General features: G+C 32.5%; 1 protein-coding gene and 1 long non-coding RNA gene across 8 annotated transcripts in view; both read right to left on the reverse strand.

Annotated features, from left to right (window-relative positions):
- Window positions 1-14,774, reverse strand: part of mast2 (microtubule associated serine/threonine kinase 2) — a 333,467-nt gene that overhangs the window by 106,175 nt on the left and 212,518 nt on the right. The window lies entirely within an intron of this gene.
- Window positions 351-4,522, reverse strand: LOC127907608 (uncharacterized). Of its 2 annotated transcripts, none has more exons than XR_008065139.1 (3): window positions 4,223-4,522; window positions 1,587-1,656; window positions 351-1,341 (listed from the first exon to the last, which is right to left on the reverse strand). It is a non-coding gene; the product is annotated as an uncharacterized LOC127907608 (long non-coding RNA). The 2 variants fall into 2 exon arrangements; XR_008065140.1 differs by lacking the exon at window positions 1,587-1,656 and adding an exon at window positions 1,727-1,761 and having other exon boundaries at window positions 351-1,411.

Consider the following 14,774-nt stretch of genomic DNA (forward strand, 5'->3'; position numbering starts at 1 on the left):
CTAAGTGTATGTAAACTAGTTTTAATGACTCCAACCTAAGTGTATGTAAACTAGTTTTAATGACTCCAACCTAAGTGTATGTAAACTAGTTTTAATGACTCAACCTAAGTGTATGTAAACTAGTTTTAATGACTCCAACCTAAGTGTATGTAAACTAGTTTTAATGACTCCAACCTAAGTGTATGTAAACTAGTTTTAATGACTCAACCTAAGTGTATGTAAACTAGTTTTAATGACCTCAACCTAATGACTCCAACCTAAGTGTATGTAAACTAGTTTTAATGACTCCAACCTAAGTGTATGTAAACTAGTTTTAATGACTCAACCTAAGTGTATGTAAACTAGTTTTAATGACTCCAACCTAAGTGTATGTAAACTAGTTTTAATGACTCCAACCTAAGTGTATGTAAACTAGTTTTAATGACCTCAACCTAAGTGTATGTAAACTAGTTTTAATGACTCCAACCTAAGTGTATGTAAACTAGTTTTAATGACTCCAACCTAAGTGTATGTAAACTAGTTTTAATGACTCCAACCTAAGTGTATGTAAACTAGTTTTAATGACCTCAACCTAAGTGTATGTAAACTAGTTTTAATGACCTCAACCTAAGTGTATGTAAACTAGTTTTAATGACTCCAACCTAAGTGTATGTAAACTAGTTTTAATGACTCCAACCTAAGTGTATGTAAACTAGTTTTAATGACTCCAACCTAAGTGTATGTAAACTAGTTTTAATGACTCCAACCTAAGTGTATGTAAACTAGTTTTAATGACTCCAACCTAAGTGTATGTAAACTAGTTTTAATGACTCCAACCTAAGTGTATGTAAACTAGTTTTAATGACTCCAACCTAAGTGTATGTAAACTAGTTTTAATGACTCCAACCTAAGTGTATGTAAACTAGTTTTAATGACTCCAACCTAAGTGTATGTAAACTAGTTTTAATGACCTCAACCTAAGTGTATGTAAACTAGTTTTAATGACTCCAACCTAAGTGTATGTAAACTAGTTTTAATGACTCCAACCTAAGTGTATGTAAACTAGTTTTAATGACTCCAACCTAAGTGTATGTAAACTAGTTTTAATGACTCCAACCTAAGTGTATGTAAACTAGTTTTAATGACTCCAACCTAAGTGTATGTAAACTAGTTTTAATGACCTCAACCTAAGTGTATGTAAACTAGTTTTAATGACTCCAACCTAAGTGTATGTAAACTAGTTTTAATGACTCCAACCTAAGTGTATGTAAACTAGTTTTAATGACCTCAACCTAAGTGTATGTAAACTAGTTTTAATCACTCCAACCTAAGTGTATGTAAACTAGTTTTAATGACTCCAACCTAAGTGTATGTAAACTAGTTTTAATGACTCCAACCTAAGTGTATGTAAACTAGTTTTAATCACTCCAACCTAAGTGTATGTAAACTAGTTTTAATGACTCCAACCTAAGTGTATGTAAACTAGTTTTAATGACTCCAACCTAAGTGTATGTAAACTAGTTTTAATGACTCCAACCTAAGTGTATGTAAACTAGTTTTAATGACCTCAACCTAAGTGTATGTAAAGTAGTTTTAATGACCTCAACCTAAGTGTATGTAAACTAGTTTTAATCACTCCAACCTAAGTGTATGTAAACTAGTTTTAATCACTCCAACCTAAGTGTATGTAAACTAGTTTTAATGACTCCAAGCTAAGTGTATGTAAACTAGTTTTAATCACTCCAACCTAAGTGTATGTAAACTAGTTTTAATCACTCCAACCTAAGTGTATGTAAACTAGTTTTAATGACTCTCAACCTAAGTGTATGTAAACTAGTTTTAATGACCTCAACCTAAGTGTATGTAAACTAGTTTTAATGACTCCAACCTAAGTGTATGTAAACTAGTTTTAATGACCTCAACCTAAGTGTATGTAAACTAGTTTTAATGACTCCAACCTAAGTGTATGTAAACTAGTTTTAATGACTCCAACCTAAGTGTATGTAAACTAGTTTTAATGACCTCAACCTAAGTGTATGTAAACTAGTTTTAATGACCTCAACCTAAGTGTATGTAAACTAGTTTTAATGACCTCAACCTAAGTGTATGTAAACTAGTTTTAATGACCTCAACCTAAGTGTATGTAAACTAGTTTTAATGACCTCAACCTAAGTGTATGTAAACTAGTTTTAATGACCTCAACCTAAGTGTATGTAAACTAGTTTTAATGACTCCAACCTAAGTGTATGTAAACTAGTTTTAATGACCTCAACCTAAGTGTATGACTCCAACCTAAGTGTATGTAAACTAGTTTTAATGACCTCAACCTAAGTGTATGTAAACTAGTTTTAATGACTCCAACCTAAGTGTATGTAAACTAGTTTTAATGACCTCAACCTAAGTGTATGTAAACTAGTTTTAATGACTCAACCTAAGTGTATGTAAACTAGTTTTAATGACTCAACCTAAGTGTATGTAAACTAGTTTTAATGACTCCAACCTAAGTGTATGTAAACTAGTTTTAATGACTCAACCTAAGTGTATGTAAACTAGTTTTAATGACTCTCAACCTAAGTGTATGTAAACTAGTTTTAATGACTCCAACCTAAGTGTATGTAAACTAGTTTTAATGACTCAACCTAAGTGTATGTAAACTAGTTTTAATGACTCCAACCTAAGTGTATGTAAACTAGTTTTAATGACTCAACCTAAGTGTATGTAAACTAGTTTTAATGACTCCAACCTAAGTGTATGTAAACTAGTTTTAATGACTCCAACCTAAGTGTATGTAAACTAGTTTTAATGACTCTCAACCTAAGTGTATGTAAACTAGTTTTAATGACCTCAACCTAAGTGTATGTAAACTAGTTTTAATGACTCCAACCTAAGTGTATGTAAACTAGTTTTAATGACCTCAACCTAAGTGTATGTAAACTAGTTTTAATGACTCAACCTAAGTGTATGTAAACTAGTTTTAATGACTCAACCTAAGTGTATGTAAACTAGTTTTAATGACCTCAACCTAAGTGTATGTAAACTAGTTTTAATGACTCCAACCTAAGTGTATGTAAACTAGTTTTAATCACTCCAACCTAAGTGTATGTAAACTAGTTTTAATGACTCCAACATAAGTGTATGTAAACTAGTTTTAATGACTCCAACCTAAGTGTATGTAAACTAGTTTTAATGACCTCAACCTAAGTGTATGTAAACTAGTTTTAATGACTCCAACCTAAGTGTATGTAAACTAGTTTTAATGACTCCAACCTAAGTGTATGTAAACTAGTTTTAATGACCTCAACCTAAGTGTATGTAAACTAGTTTTAATGACCTCAACCTAAGTGTATGTAAACTAGTTTTAATGACTCCAACCTAAGTGTATGTAAACTAGTTTTAATGACCTCAACCTAAGTGTATGTAAACTAGTTTTAATGACCTCAACCTAAGTGTATGTAAACTAGTTTTAATGACTCCAACCTAAGTGTATGTAAACTAGTTTTAATGACCTCAACCTAAGTGTATGTAAACTAGTTTTAATGACTCCAACCTAAGTGTATGTAAACTAGTTTTAATGACTCCAACCTAAGTGTATGTAAACTAGTTTTAATGACCTCAACCTAAGTGTATGTAAACTAGTTTTAATGACTCAACCTAAGTGTATGTAAACTAGTTTTAATGACCTCAACCTAAGTGTATGTAAACTAGTTTTAATGACCTCAACCTAAGTGTATGTAAACTAGTTTTAATGACTCAACCTAAGTGTATGTAAACTAGTTTTAATGACTCCAACCTAAGTGTATGTAAACTAGTTTTAATGACCTCAACCTAAGTGTATGTAAACTAGTTTTAATGACCTCAACCTAAGTGTATGTAAACTAGTTTTAATGACCTCAACCTAAGTGTATGTAAACTAGTTTTAATGACTCCAACCTAAGTGTATGTAAACTAGTTTTAATGACCTCAACCTAAGTGTATGTAAACTAGTTTTAATGACTCCAACCTAAGTGTATGTAAACTAGTTTTAATGACCTCAACCTAAGTGTATGTAAACTAGTTTTAATGACCTCAACCTAAGTGTATGTAAACTAGTTTTAATGACCTCAACCTAAGTGTATGTAAACTAGTTTTAATGACCTCAACCTAAGTGTATGTAAACTAGTTTTAATGACTCAACCTAAGTGTATGTAAACTAGTTTTAATGACTCAACCTAAGTGTATGTAAACTAGTTTTAATGACTCCAACCTAAGTGTATGTAAACTAGTTTTAATGACCTCAACCTAAGTGTATGTAAACTAGTTTTAATCACTCCAACCTAAGTGCATGTAAACTAGTTTTAATGACCTCAACCTAAGTGTATGTAAACTAGTTTTAATGACCTCAACCTAAGTGTATGTAAACTAGTTTTAATGACCTCAACCTAAGTGTATGTAAACTAGTTTTAATGACCTCAACCTAAGTGTATGTAAACTAGTTTTAATCACTCCAACCTAAGTGCATGTAAACTAGTTTTAATGACCTCAACCTAAGTGTATGTAAACTAGTTTTAATGACCTCAACCTAAGTGTATGTAAACTAGTTTTAATGACTCAACCTAAGTGTATGTAAACTAGTTTTAATGACTCCAACCTAAGTGTATGTAAACTAGTTTTAATGACCTCAACCTAAGTGTATGTAAACTAGTTTTAATGACTCAACCTAAGTGTATGTAAACTAGTTTTAATGACCTCAACCTAAGTGTATGTAAACTAGTTTTAATGACTCAACCTAAGTGTATGTAAACTAGTTTTAATGACCTCCAACCTAAGTGTATGTAAACTAGTTTTAATGACCTCAAACTAAGTGTATGTAAACTAGTTTTAATGACTCAACCTAAGTGTATGTAAACTAGTTTTAATGACCTCAACCTAAGTGTATGTAAACTAGTTTTAATGACTGTAAGTGTATGTAAACTAGTTTTAATGACCTCAACCTAAGTGTATGTAAACTAGTTTTAATGACCTCAACCTAAGTGTATGTAAACTAGTTTTAATGACTCTCAACCTAAGTGTATGTAAACTAGTTTTAATGACTCCAACCTAAGTGTATGTAAACTAGTTTTAATGACTCAACCTAAGTGTATGTAAACTAGTTTTAATGACCTCAACCTAAGTGTATGTAAACTAGTTTTAATGACCTCAACCTAAGTGTATGTAAACTAGTTTTAATGACCTCAACCTAAGTGTATGTAAACTAGTTTTAATGACCTCAACCTAAGTGTATGTAAACTAGTTTTAATGACCTCAACCTAAGTGTATGTAAACTAGTTTTAATGACCTCAACCTAAGTGTATGTAAACTAGTTTTAATGACCTCAACCTAAGTGTATGTAAACTAGTTTTAATGACCTCAACCTAAGTGTATGTAAACTAGTTTTAATGACCTCAACCTAAGTGTATGTAAACTAGTTTTAATGACCTCAACCTAAGTGTATGTAAACTAGTTTTAATGACCTCAACCTAAGTGTATGTAAACTAGTTTTAATGACTCCAACCTAAGTGTATGTAAACTAGTTTTAATGTAAGTGTATGTAAACTAGTTTTAATGACCTCAACCTAAGTGTATGTAAACTAGTTTTAATGACTCCAACCTAAGTGTATGTAAACTAGTTTTAATGACTCAACCTAAGTGTATGTAAACTAGTTTTAATGACTCAACCTAAGTGTATGTAAACTAGTTTTAATGACTCCAACCTAAGTGTATGTAAACTAGTTTTAATGACTCAACCTAAGTGTATGTAAACTAGTTTTAATGACTCAACCTAAGTGTATGTAAACTAGTTTTAATGACTCCAACCTAAGTGTATGTAAACTAGTTTTAATGACCTCAACCTAAGTGTATGTAAACTAGTTTTAATGACTCAACCTAAGTGTATGTAAACTAGTTTTAATGACTCAACCTAAGTGTATGTAAACTAGTTTTAATGACCCAACCTAAGTGTATGTAAACTAGTTTTAATGACTCAACCTAAGTGTATGTAAACTAGTTTTAATGACTCTCAACCTAAGTGTATGTAAACTAGTTTTAATGACTCAACCTAAGTGTATGTAAACTAGTTTTAATGACTCCAACCTAAGTGTATGTAAACTAGTTTTAATGACTCTCAACCTAAGTGTATGTAAACTAGTTTTAATGACTCCAACCTAAGTGTATGTAAACTAGTTTTAATGACTCCAACCTAAGTGTATGTAAACTAGTTTTAATGACTCAACCTAAGTGTATGTAAACTAGTTTTAATGACTCCAACCTAAGTGTATGTAAACTAGTTTTAATGACTCAACCTAAGTGTATGTAAACTAGTTTTAATGACTCCAACCTAAGTGTATGTAAACTAGTTTTAATGACTCCAACCTAAGTGTATGTAAACTAGTTTTAATGACTCAATCTAAGTGTATGTAAACTAGTTTTAATGACTCCAACCTAAGTGTATGTAAACTAGTTTTAATGACTCCAACCTAAGTGTATGTAAACTAGTTTTAATGACCTCAACCTAAGTGTATGTAAACTAGTTTTAATGACCTCAACCTAAGTGTATGTAAACTAGTTTTAATGACTCAACCTAAGTGTATGTAAACTAGTTTTAATGACCTCAACCTAAGTGTATGTAAACTAGTTTTAATGACCTCAATCTAAGTGTATGTAAACTAGTTTTAATGACTCAACCTAAGTGTATGTAAACTAGTTTTAATGACTCCAACCTAAGTGTATGTAAACTAGTTTTAATGACTCCAACCTAAGTGTATGTAAACTAGTTTTAATGACTCCAATCTAAGTGTATGTAAACTAGTTTTAATGACTCAACCTAAGTGTATGTAAACTAGTTTTAATGACTCCAATCTAAGTGTATGTAAACTAGTTTTAATGACTCCAACCTAAGTGTATGTAAACTAGTTTTAATGACTCAACCTAAGTGTATGTAAACTAGTTTTAATGACTCCAACCTAAGTGTATGTAAACTAGTTTTAATGACTCAACCTAAGTGTATGTAAACTAGTTTTAATGACTCCAACCTAAGTGTATGTAAACTAGTTTTAATGACTCAACCTAAGTGTATGTAAACTAGTTTTAATGACTCCAACCTAAGTGTATGTAAACTAGTTTTAATGACTCAACCTAAGTGTATGTAAACTAGTTTTAATGACTCAACCTAAGTGTATGTAAACTAGTTTTAATGACTCAACCTAAGTGTATGTAAACTAGTTTTAATGACTCCAATCTAAGTGTATGTAAACTAGTTTTAATGACTCAACCTAAGTGTATGTAAACTAGTTTTAATGACTCCAATCTAAGTGTATGTAAACTAGTTTTAATGACTCAATCTAAGTGTATGTAAACTAGTTTTAATGACTCAACCTAAGTGTATGTAAACTAGTTTTAATGACTCAATCTAAGTGTATGTAAACTAGTTTTAATGACTCAACCTAAGTGTATGTAAACTAGTTTTAATGACTCCAATCTAAGTGTATGTAAACTAGTTTTAATGACTCAACCTAAGTGTATGTAAACTAGTTTTAATGACTCAACCTAAGTGTATGTAAACTAGTTTTAATGACTCCAATCTAAGTGTATGTAAACTAGTTTTAATGACTCCAATCTAAGTGTATGTAAACTAGTTTTAATGACTCCAACCTAAGTGTATGTAAACTAGTTTTAATGACTCCAACCTAAGTGTATGTAAACTAGTTTTAATGACTCAATCTAAGTGTATGTAAACTAGTTTTAATGACTCAACCTAAGTGTATGTAAACTAGTTTTAATGACTCCAACCTAAGTGTATGTAAACTAGTTTTAATGACTCAACCTAAGTGTATGTAAACTAGTTTTAATGACTCCAACCTAAGTGTATGTAAACTAGTTTTAATGACTCAACCTAAGTGTATGTAAACTAGTTTTAATGACTCCAACCTAAGTGTATGTAAACTAGTTTTAATGACTCCAATCTAAGTGTATGTAAACTAGTTTTAATGACTCAATCTAAGTGTATGTAAACTAGTTTTAATGACTCCAACCTAAGTGTATGTAAACTAGTTTTAATGACTCCAACCTAAGTGTATGTAAACTAGTTTTAATGACTCAACCTAAGTGTATGTAAACTAGTTTTAATGACTCAACCTAAGTGTATGTAAACTAGTTTTAATGACTCCAACCTAAGTGTATGTAAACTAGTTTTAATGACTCCAATCTAAGTGTATGTAAACTAGTTTTAATGACTCAACCTAAGTGTATGTAAACTAGTTTTAATGACTCCAACCTAAGTGTATGTAAACTAGTTTTAATGACTCCAACCTAAGTGTATGTAAACTAGTTTTAATGACTCAACCTAAGTGTATGTAAACTAGTTTTAATGACTCCAATCTAAGTGTATGTAAACTAGTTTTAATGACTCAACTAAGTGTATGTAAACTAGTTTTAATGACTCAACCTAAGTGTATGTAAACTAGTTTTAATGACTCCAACTAAGTGTATGTAAACTAGTTTTAATGACTCCAATCTAAGTGTATGTAAACTAGTTTTAATGACTCCAACTAAGTGTGTAAACTGTAAACTAGTTTTAATGACTCCAATCTAAGTGTATGTAAACTAGTTTTAATGACTCCAATCTAAGTGTATGTAAACTAGTTTTAATGACTCTCAATCTAAGTGTATGTAAACTAGTTTTAATGACTCCAACCTAAGTGTATGTAAACTAGTTTTAATGACTCAACCTAAGTGTATGTAAACTAGTTTTAATGACTCCAACCTAAGTGTATGTAAACTAGTTTTAATGACTCCAATCTAAGTGTATGTAAACTAGTTTTAATGACTCCAATCTAAGTGTATGTAAACTAGTTTTAATGACTCCAACCTAAGTGTATGTAAACTAGTTTTAATGACTCAACCTAAGTGTATGTAAACTAGTTTTAATGACTCAATCTAAGTGTATGTAAACTAGTTTTAATGACTCCAATCTAAGTGTATGTAAACTAGTTTTAATGACTCCAATCTAAGTGTATGTAAACTAGTTTTAATGACTCCAATCTAAGTGTATGTAAACTAGTTTTAATGACTCCAATCTAAGTGTATGTAAACTAGTTTTAATGACTCCAATCTAAGTGTATGTAAACTAGTTTTAATGACTCAATCTAAGTGTATGTAAACTAGTTTTAATGACTCAATCTAAGTGTATGTAAACTAGTTTTAAACTAGTTTTAATGACTCCAACCTAAGTGTATGTAAACTAGTTTTAATGACTCAATCTAAGTGTATGTAAACTAGTTTTAATGACTCCAACCTAAGTGTATGTAAACTAGTTTTAATGACTCCAACCTAAGTGTATGTAAACTAGTTTTAATGACTCCAACCTAAGTGTATGTAAACTAGTTTTAATGACTCCAATCTAAGTGTATGTAAACTAGTTTTAATGACTCCAACCTAAGTGTATGTAAACTAGTTTTAATGACTCCAACTAGTTTTAATGACTAAGTGTATGTAAACTAGTTTTAATGACTCCAACCTAAGTGTATGTAAACTAGTTTTAATGACTCCAATCTAAGTGTATGTAAACTAGTTTTAATGACTCCAACCTAAGTGTATGTAAACTAGTTTTAATGACTCCAATCTAAGTGTATGTAAACTAGTTTTAATGACTCCTAAGTGTATGTAAACTAAGTGTATGTAAACTAGTTTTAATGACTCAATCTAAGTGTATGTAAACTAGTGTTAATGACTCCAACCTAAGTGTATGTAAACTAGTTTTAATGACTCCAATCTAAGTGTATGTAAACTAGTTTTAATGACTCCAATCTAAGTGTATGTAAACTAGTGTTAATGACTCCAACCTAAGTGTATGTAAACTAGTTTTAATGACTCCAACCTAAGTGTATGTAAACTAGTTTTAATGACTCCAACCTAAGTGTATGTAAACTAGTTTTAATGACTCCAATCTAAGTGTATGTAAACTAGTTTTAATGACTCCAATCTAAGTGTATGTAAACTAGTTTTAATGACTCCAATCTAAGTGTATGTAAACTAGTTTTAATGACTCCAACCTAAGTGTATGTAAACTAGTTTTAATGACTCCAATCTAAGTGTATGTAAACTAGTTTTAATGACTCCAATCTAAGTGTATGTAAACTGTTTTAATGAAACTAGTTTTTTAATGACTCCAATCTAAGTGTATGTAAACTAGTTTTAATGACTCCAATCTAAGTGTATGTAAACTAGTTTTAATGACTCCAATCTAAGTGTATGTAAACTAGTTTTAATGAATGACTCCAATCTAAGTGTATGTAAACTAGTTTTAATGACTCCAATCTAAGTGTATGTAAACTAGTTTTAATGACTCCAACCTAAGTGTATGTAAACTAGTTTTAATGACTCCAATCTAAGTGTATGTAAACTAGTTTTAATGACTCCAATCTAAGTGTATGTAAACTAGTTTTAATGACTCCAATCTAAGTGTATGTAAACTAGTTTTAATGACTCCAACCTAAGTGTATGTAAACTAGTTTTAATGACTCCAATCTAAGTGTATGTAAACTAGTTTTAATGACTCCAATCTAAGTGTATGTAAACTAGTTTTAATGACTCCAATCTAAGTGTATGTAAACTAGTTTTAATGACTCCAATCTAAGTGTATGTAAACTAGTTTTAATGACTCCAATCTAAGTGTGTGTAAACTAGTTTTAATGACTCCAACCTAAGTGTGTGTAAACTAGTTTTAATGACTCCAATCTAAGTGTATGTAAACTAGTTTTAATGACTCCAACCTAAGTGGATGTAAACTAGTTTTAATGACTCCAATCTAAGTGTATGTAAACTGGTGTTAATGACTCCAACCTCAGTGTATGTAAACTAGTGTTAATGACTCCAATCTAAGTGTATGTAAACTAGTGTTAATGACTCCAATCTAAGTGTATGTAAACTAGTTTTAATGACTCCAATCTAAGTGTATGTAAACTAGTTTTAATGACTCCAATCTAAGTGTATGTAAACTAGTTTTAATGACTCCAATCTAAGTGTATGTAAACTAGTTTTAATGACTCCAATCTAAGTGTATGTAAACTAGTTTTAATGACTAAACCAATCTAAGTGTATGTAAACTAGTTTTAATGACTCCAATCTAAGTGTATGTAAACTAGTTTTAATGACTCCAATCTAAGTGTATGTAAACTAGTTTTAATGACTCTCAATCTAAGTGTATGTAAACTAGTTTTAATGACTCCAACCTAAGTGTATGTAAACTAGTTTTAATGACTCCAACCTAAGTGTATGTAAACTAGTTTTAATGACTCCAACCTAAGTGTATGTAAACTAGTTTTAATGACTCCAATCTAAGTGTATGTAAACTAGTTTTAATGACTCCAATCTAAGTGTATGTAAACTAGTTTTAATGACTCCAATCTAAGTGTATGTAAACTAGTTTTAATGACTCCAATCAAAGTGTATGTAAACTAGTTTTAATGACTCCAATCTAAGTGTATGTAAACTAGTTTTAATGACTCCAACCTAAGTGTATGTAAACTAGTTTTAATGACTCCAATCTAAGTGTATGTAAACTAGTTTTAATGACTCCAACCTAAGTGTATGTAAACTAGTTTTAATGACTCAACATAAGTGTATGTAAACTAGTTTTAATGACTCCAATCTAAGTGTATGTAAACTAGTTTTAATGACTCCAATCTAAGTGTATGTAAACTAGTTTTAATGACTCCAATCTAAGTGTATGTAAACTAGTTTTAATGACTCCAATCTAAGTGTATGTAAACTAGTTTTAATGACTCCAATCTAAGTGTATGTAAACTAGTTTTAATGACTCCAATCTAAGTGTATGTAAACTAGTTTTAATGACTCCAATCTAAGTGTATGTAAACTAGTTTTAATGACTCCAATCTAAGTGTATGTAAACTAGTTTTAATGACTCCAATCTAAGTGTATGTAAACTAGTTTTAATGACTCCAATCTAAGTGTATGTAAACTAGTTTTAATGACTCCAATCTAAGTGTATGTAAACTAGTTTTAATGACTCCAATCTAAGTGTATGTAAACTAGTTTTAATGACTCCAATCTAAGTGTATGTAAACTAGTTTTAATGACTCCAATCTAAGTGTATGTAAACTAGTTTTAATGACTCCAATCTAAGTGTATGTAAACTAGTTTTAATGACTCCAATCTAAGTGTATGTAAACTAGTTTTAATGACTCCAATCTAAGTGTATGTAAACTAGTTTTAATGACTCCAATCTAAGTGTATGTAAACTAGTTTTAATGACTCCAATCTAAGTGTATGTAAACTAGTTTTAATGACTCCAATCTAAGTGTATGTAAACTAGTTTTAATGACTCCAATCTAAGTGTATGTAAACTAGTTTTAATGACTCCAATCTAAGTGTATGTAAACTAGTTTTAATGACTCCAATCTAAGTGTATGTAAACTAGTTTTAATGACTCTAAGTGTATGTAAACAATCTAAGTGTATGTAAACTAGTTTTAATGACTCCAATCTAAGTGTATGTAAACTTCTGACTTCAACTGTATGCGGTAGGGGTGTTAACATATAAACGTTAAAATGTTGTTTTTAAAAGTTTTTAAAGTTTTTAAACTGGGATTTTTAACGTTAATAAAAATATCTAACCAGGGTATCCTGAGTGGCGCATCGGTCTAAGGCACTGAATCTCAGTGCTTGAGGCGTCACTAAAGACCTGGGTTCGATCCCAGGCTGTGTCACAATCGTGCGTGACCGAGAGTCCCCTAAGGCAGCGCACAATTGGCCCAGCGTCTTCCGTGTGGCAGGCCGGGTGCCTGCAGGCTGGCTTCTGTTGTCAGTTGAATGGTTGGCCCAGCGTCTTCCTCCAACACATTTTGTGCTTCTGGGTCAAGCGGGCGAGTGTTTTTTTAAATGTATTTATTTTATTTCACCTTTATTTAACCAGGTAGGCCAGTTGAGAACAAGTTTTCATTTACAACTGCGACCTGGCCAAGATAAAGCAAAGCAGTGTGACACATACAACGACACAGAGTTACACATGGAATAAAGAAACGTACAGTCAATAACACAATAGAAAAATCTATATACAGTGTGTGCAAATGGAGTAAGGAGGTAAGGCAATAACTAGGCCATAGTGGCGAAGTAATCACAACTTAGAAATTAACACTGGAGTGATAGATGTGCAGATGATGATGTGCAAGTAGAAATACTGGTTTGCAAAAGAGCAGAGTTCTTTTTTCTTTTTAATATGGGGATGAGGTAGGTAGTAGGTTGGGCTATTTACAGATGGGCTGTGTACAGCTGCAGCAATCAGTAAGCTGCTCTGACAGCTGATGCTTGAAGTTAGTGAGGGAGATAGAAGACTCCAGCTTCAGTGATTTTTGCAATTTGTTCCAGTCACTGGCAGCAGAGAACTGGAAGGAAAGGCGGCCAAATGAGGTGTTGGCTTTGGAGATGATCAGTGAGATACACCTGCTGGAACATGTGCTACGGGTGGGTGTTGTTATTGTGACCAGTGAGCTGAGATAAGGTGGAGCTTTACCTAGCATAGACCTGGATGACCTGGAGCCAGTGGGTCTGGCGACGAATATGTAGCGAGGGCCAGCCGACTAGAGCATACAGGTCACAATGGTGGGTAGAATATGGGGCTTTGGTGACAAAACGGATGGCACTGTGATAGACTACATCCAATTTGCTGAGTAGAGTGTTGGGAGGCTATTTTGTAAATGACATCGCAGAAGTCAAGGATTGGCAGGATAGTCAGTTTTACGAGGGTGTTAAGAAGCGTGGTTTGGCGGGTCATGTTTCGGAGGACGCATGACTCGACCTTCGCCTCCCGAACCCGTTGGGGAGTTGCAGCGATGAGACAAGATCGAAATTGGGGAGAAAAGGGGGGCAAAAATATAATAATTAAAAAATATATCTATTTCACGTAGATGGAGAACGTGGGTCAATTTCCACAACAACTAAGAGTGTTGAAGCGCGAAGCTCAACTTCTCCCCTGTTTTGGTGCCCTGGCCAACACGCTGTAACAGTGTGAAGCAGACCTGTGGACATGCACAGTTATTACTGTGTGTGACTATGTGAAGTGAAGTATCTCGCTCATCTCAATATCCTAGCCTATTCATTGATGATAGGCCCTGCATAACTGAAGTTGCGAAACATTGCAAGCCAAGAAATGACGAGATAAAGCTTTTGATTGCCGAGAGATAGGCCTAGTGAACTGTTCTGACTCTGTCTGCCTGGTGGCCGACCTGCCAATACTGTACCCCTCCCCCTCTCTCACTATGAAAGATGTAAGTGTTTGTGTTCTTGGAAGTACGGCAAATCCTCTGTTCCAGAAATACTGTCGACTCTCCACCTCTACGTCATGGTTGTTAACAGGTGGGAAAATGGCAGAGAAAGACAAGCGACTGCAGTCCTGTATGATAATACTTTGAGAAGTTAAATGGGAAGGAAGTGCAGCTGCGTTGTGAATTCACACGTCATTTTTATGTAACTTTATCACTTTAATGGAAACCGAAAAAATTAAATGGCAGTTTAAAGGTTAAAATTCCATTTGTCACATCACTCCTCTCCGGTCATAATGGAAAGTCATTACGTAGAAGTATAAATCACTATGTCTTGTCTAGCCTATATTCTGTATCTCTTTGGTATCCACACTCCATAGCATGCTATAGCATATGACGTTTGCGGAAAACTGAGGAGAAATGGTCTGTTCCATGTCTGCCCTCGGCTGAATCGAGTTGATGATCCCCGCTGTAGGGCCCAGTGGAGATCTGACTGGCAATAGCA

The sequence above is a fragment of the Oncorhynchus keta genome, chromosome 1, assembly GCF_023373465.1.
Source record: "Oncorhynchus keta strain PuntledgeMale-10-30-2019 chromosome 1, Oket_V2, whole genome shotgun sequence".
Lineage (NCBI taxonomy): Eukaryota > Metazoa > Chordata > Actinopteri > Salmoniformes > Salmonidae > Oncorhynchus > Oncorhynchus keta.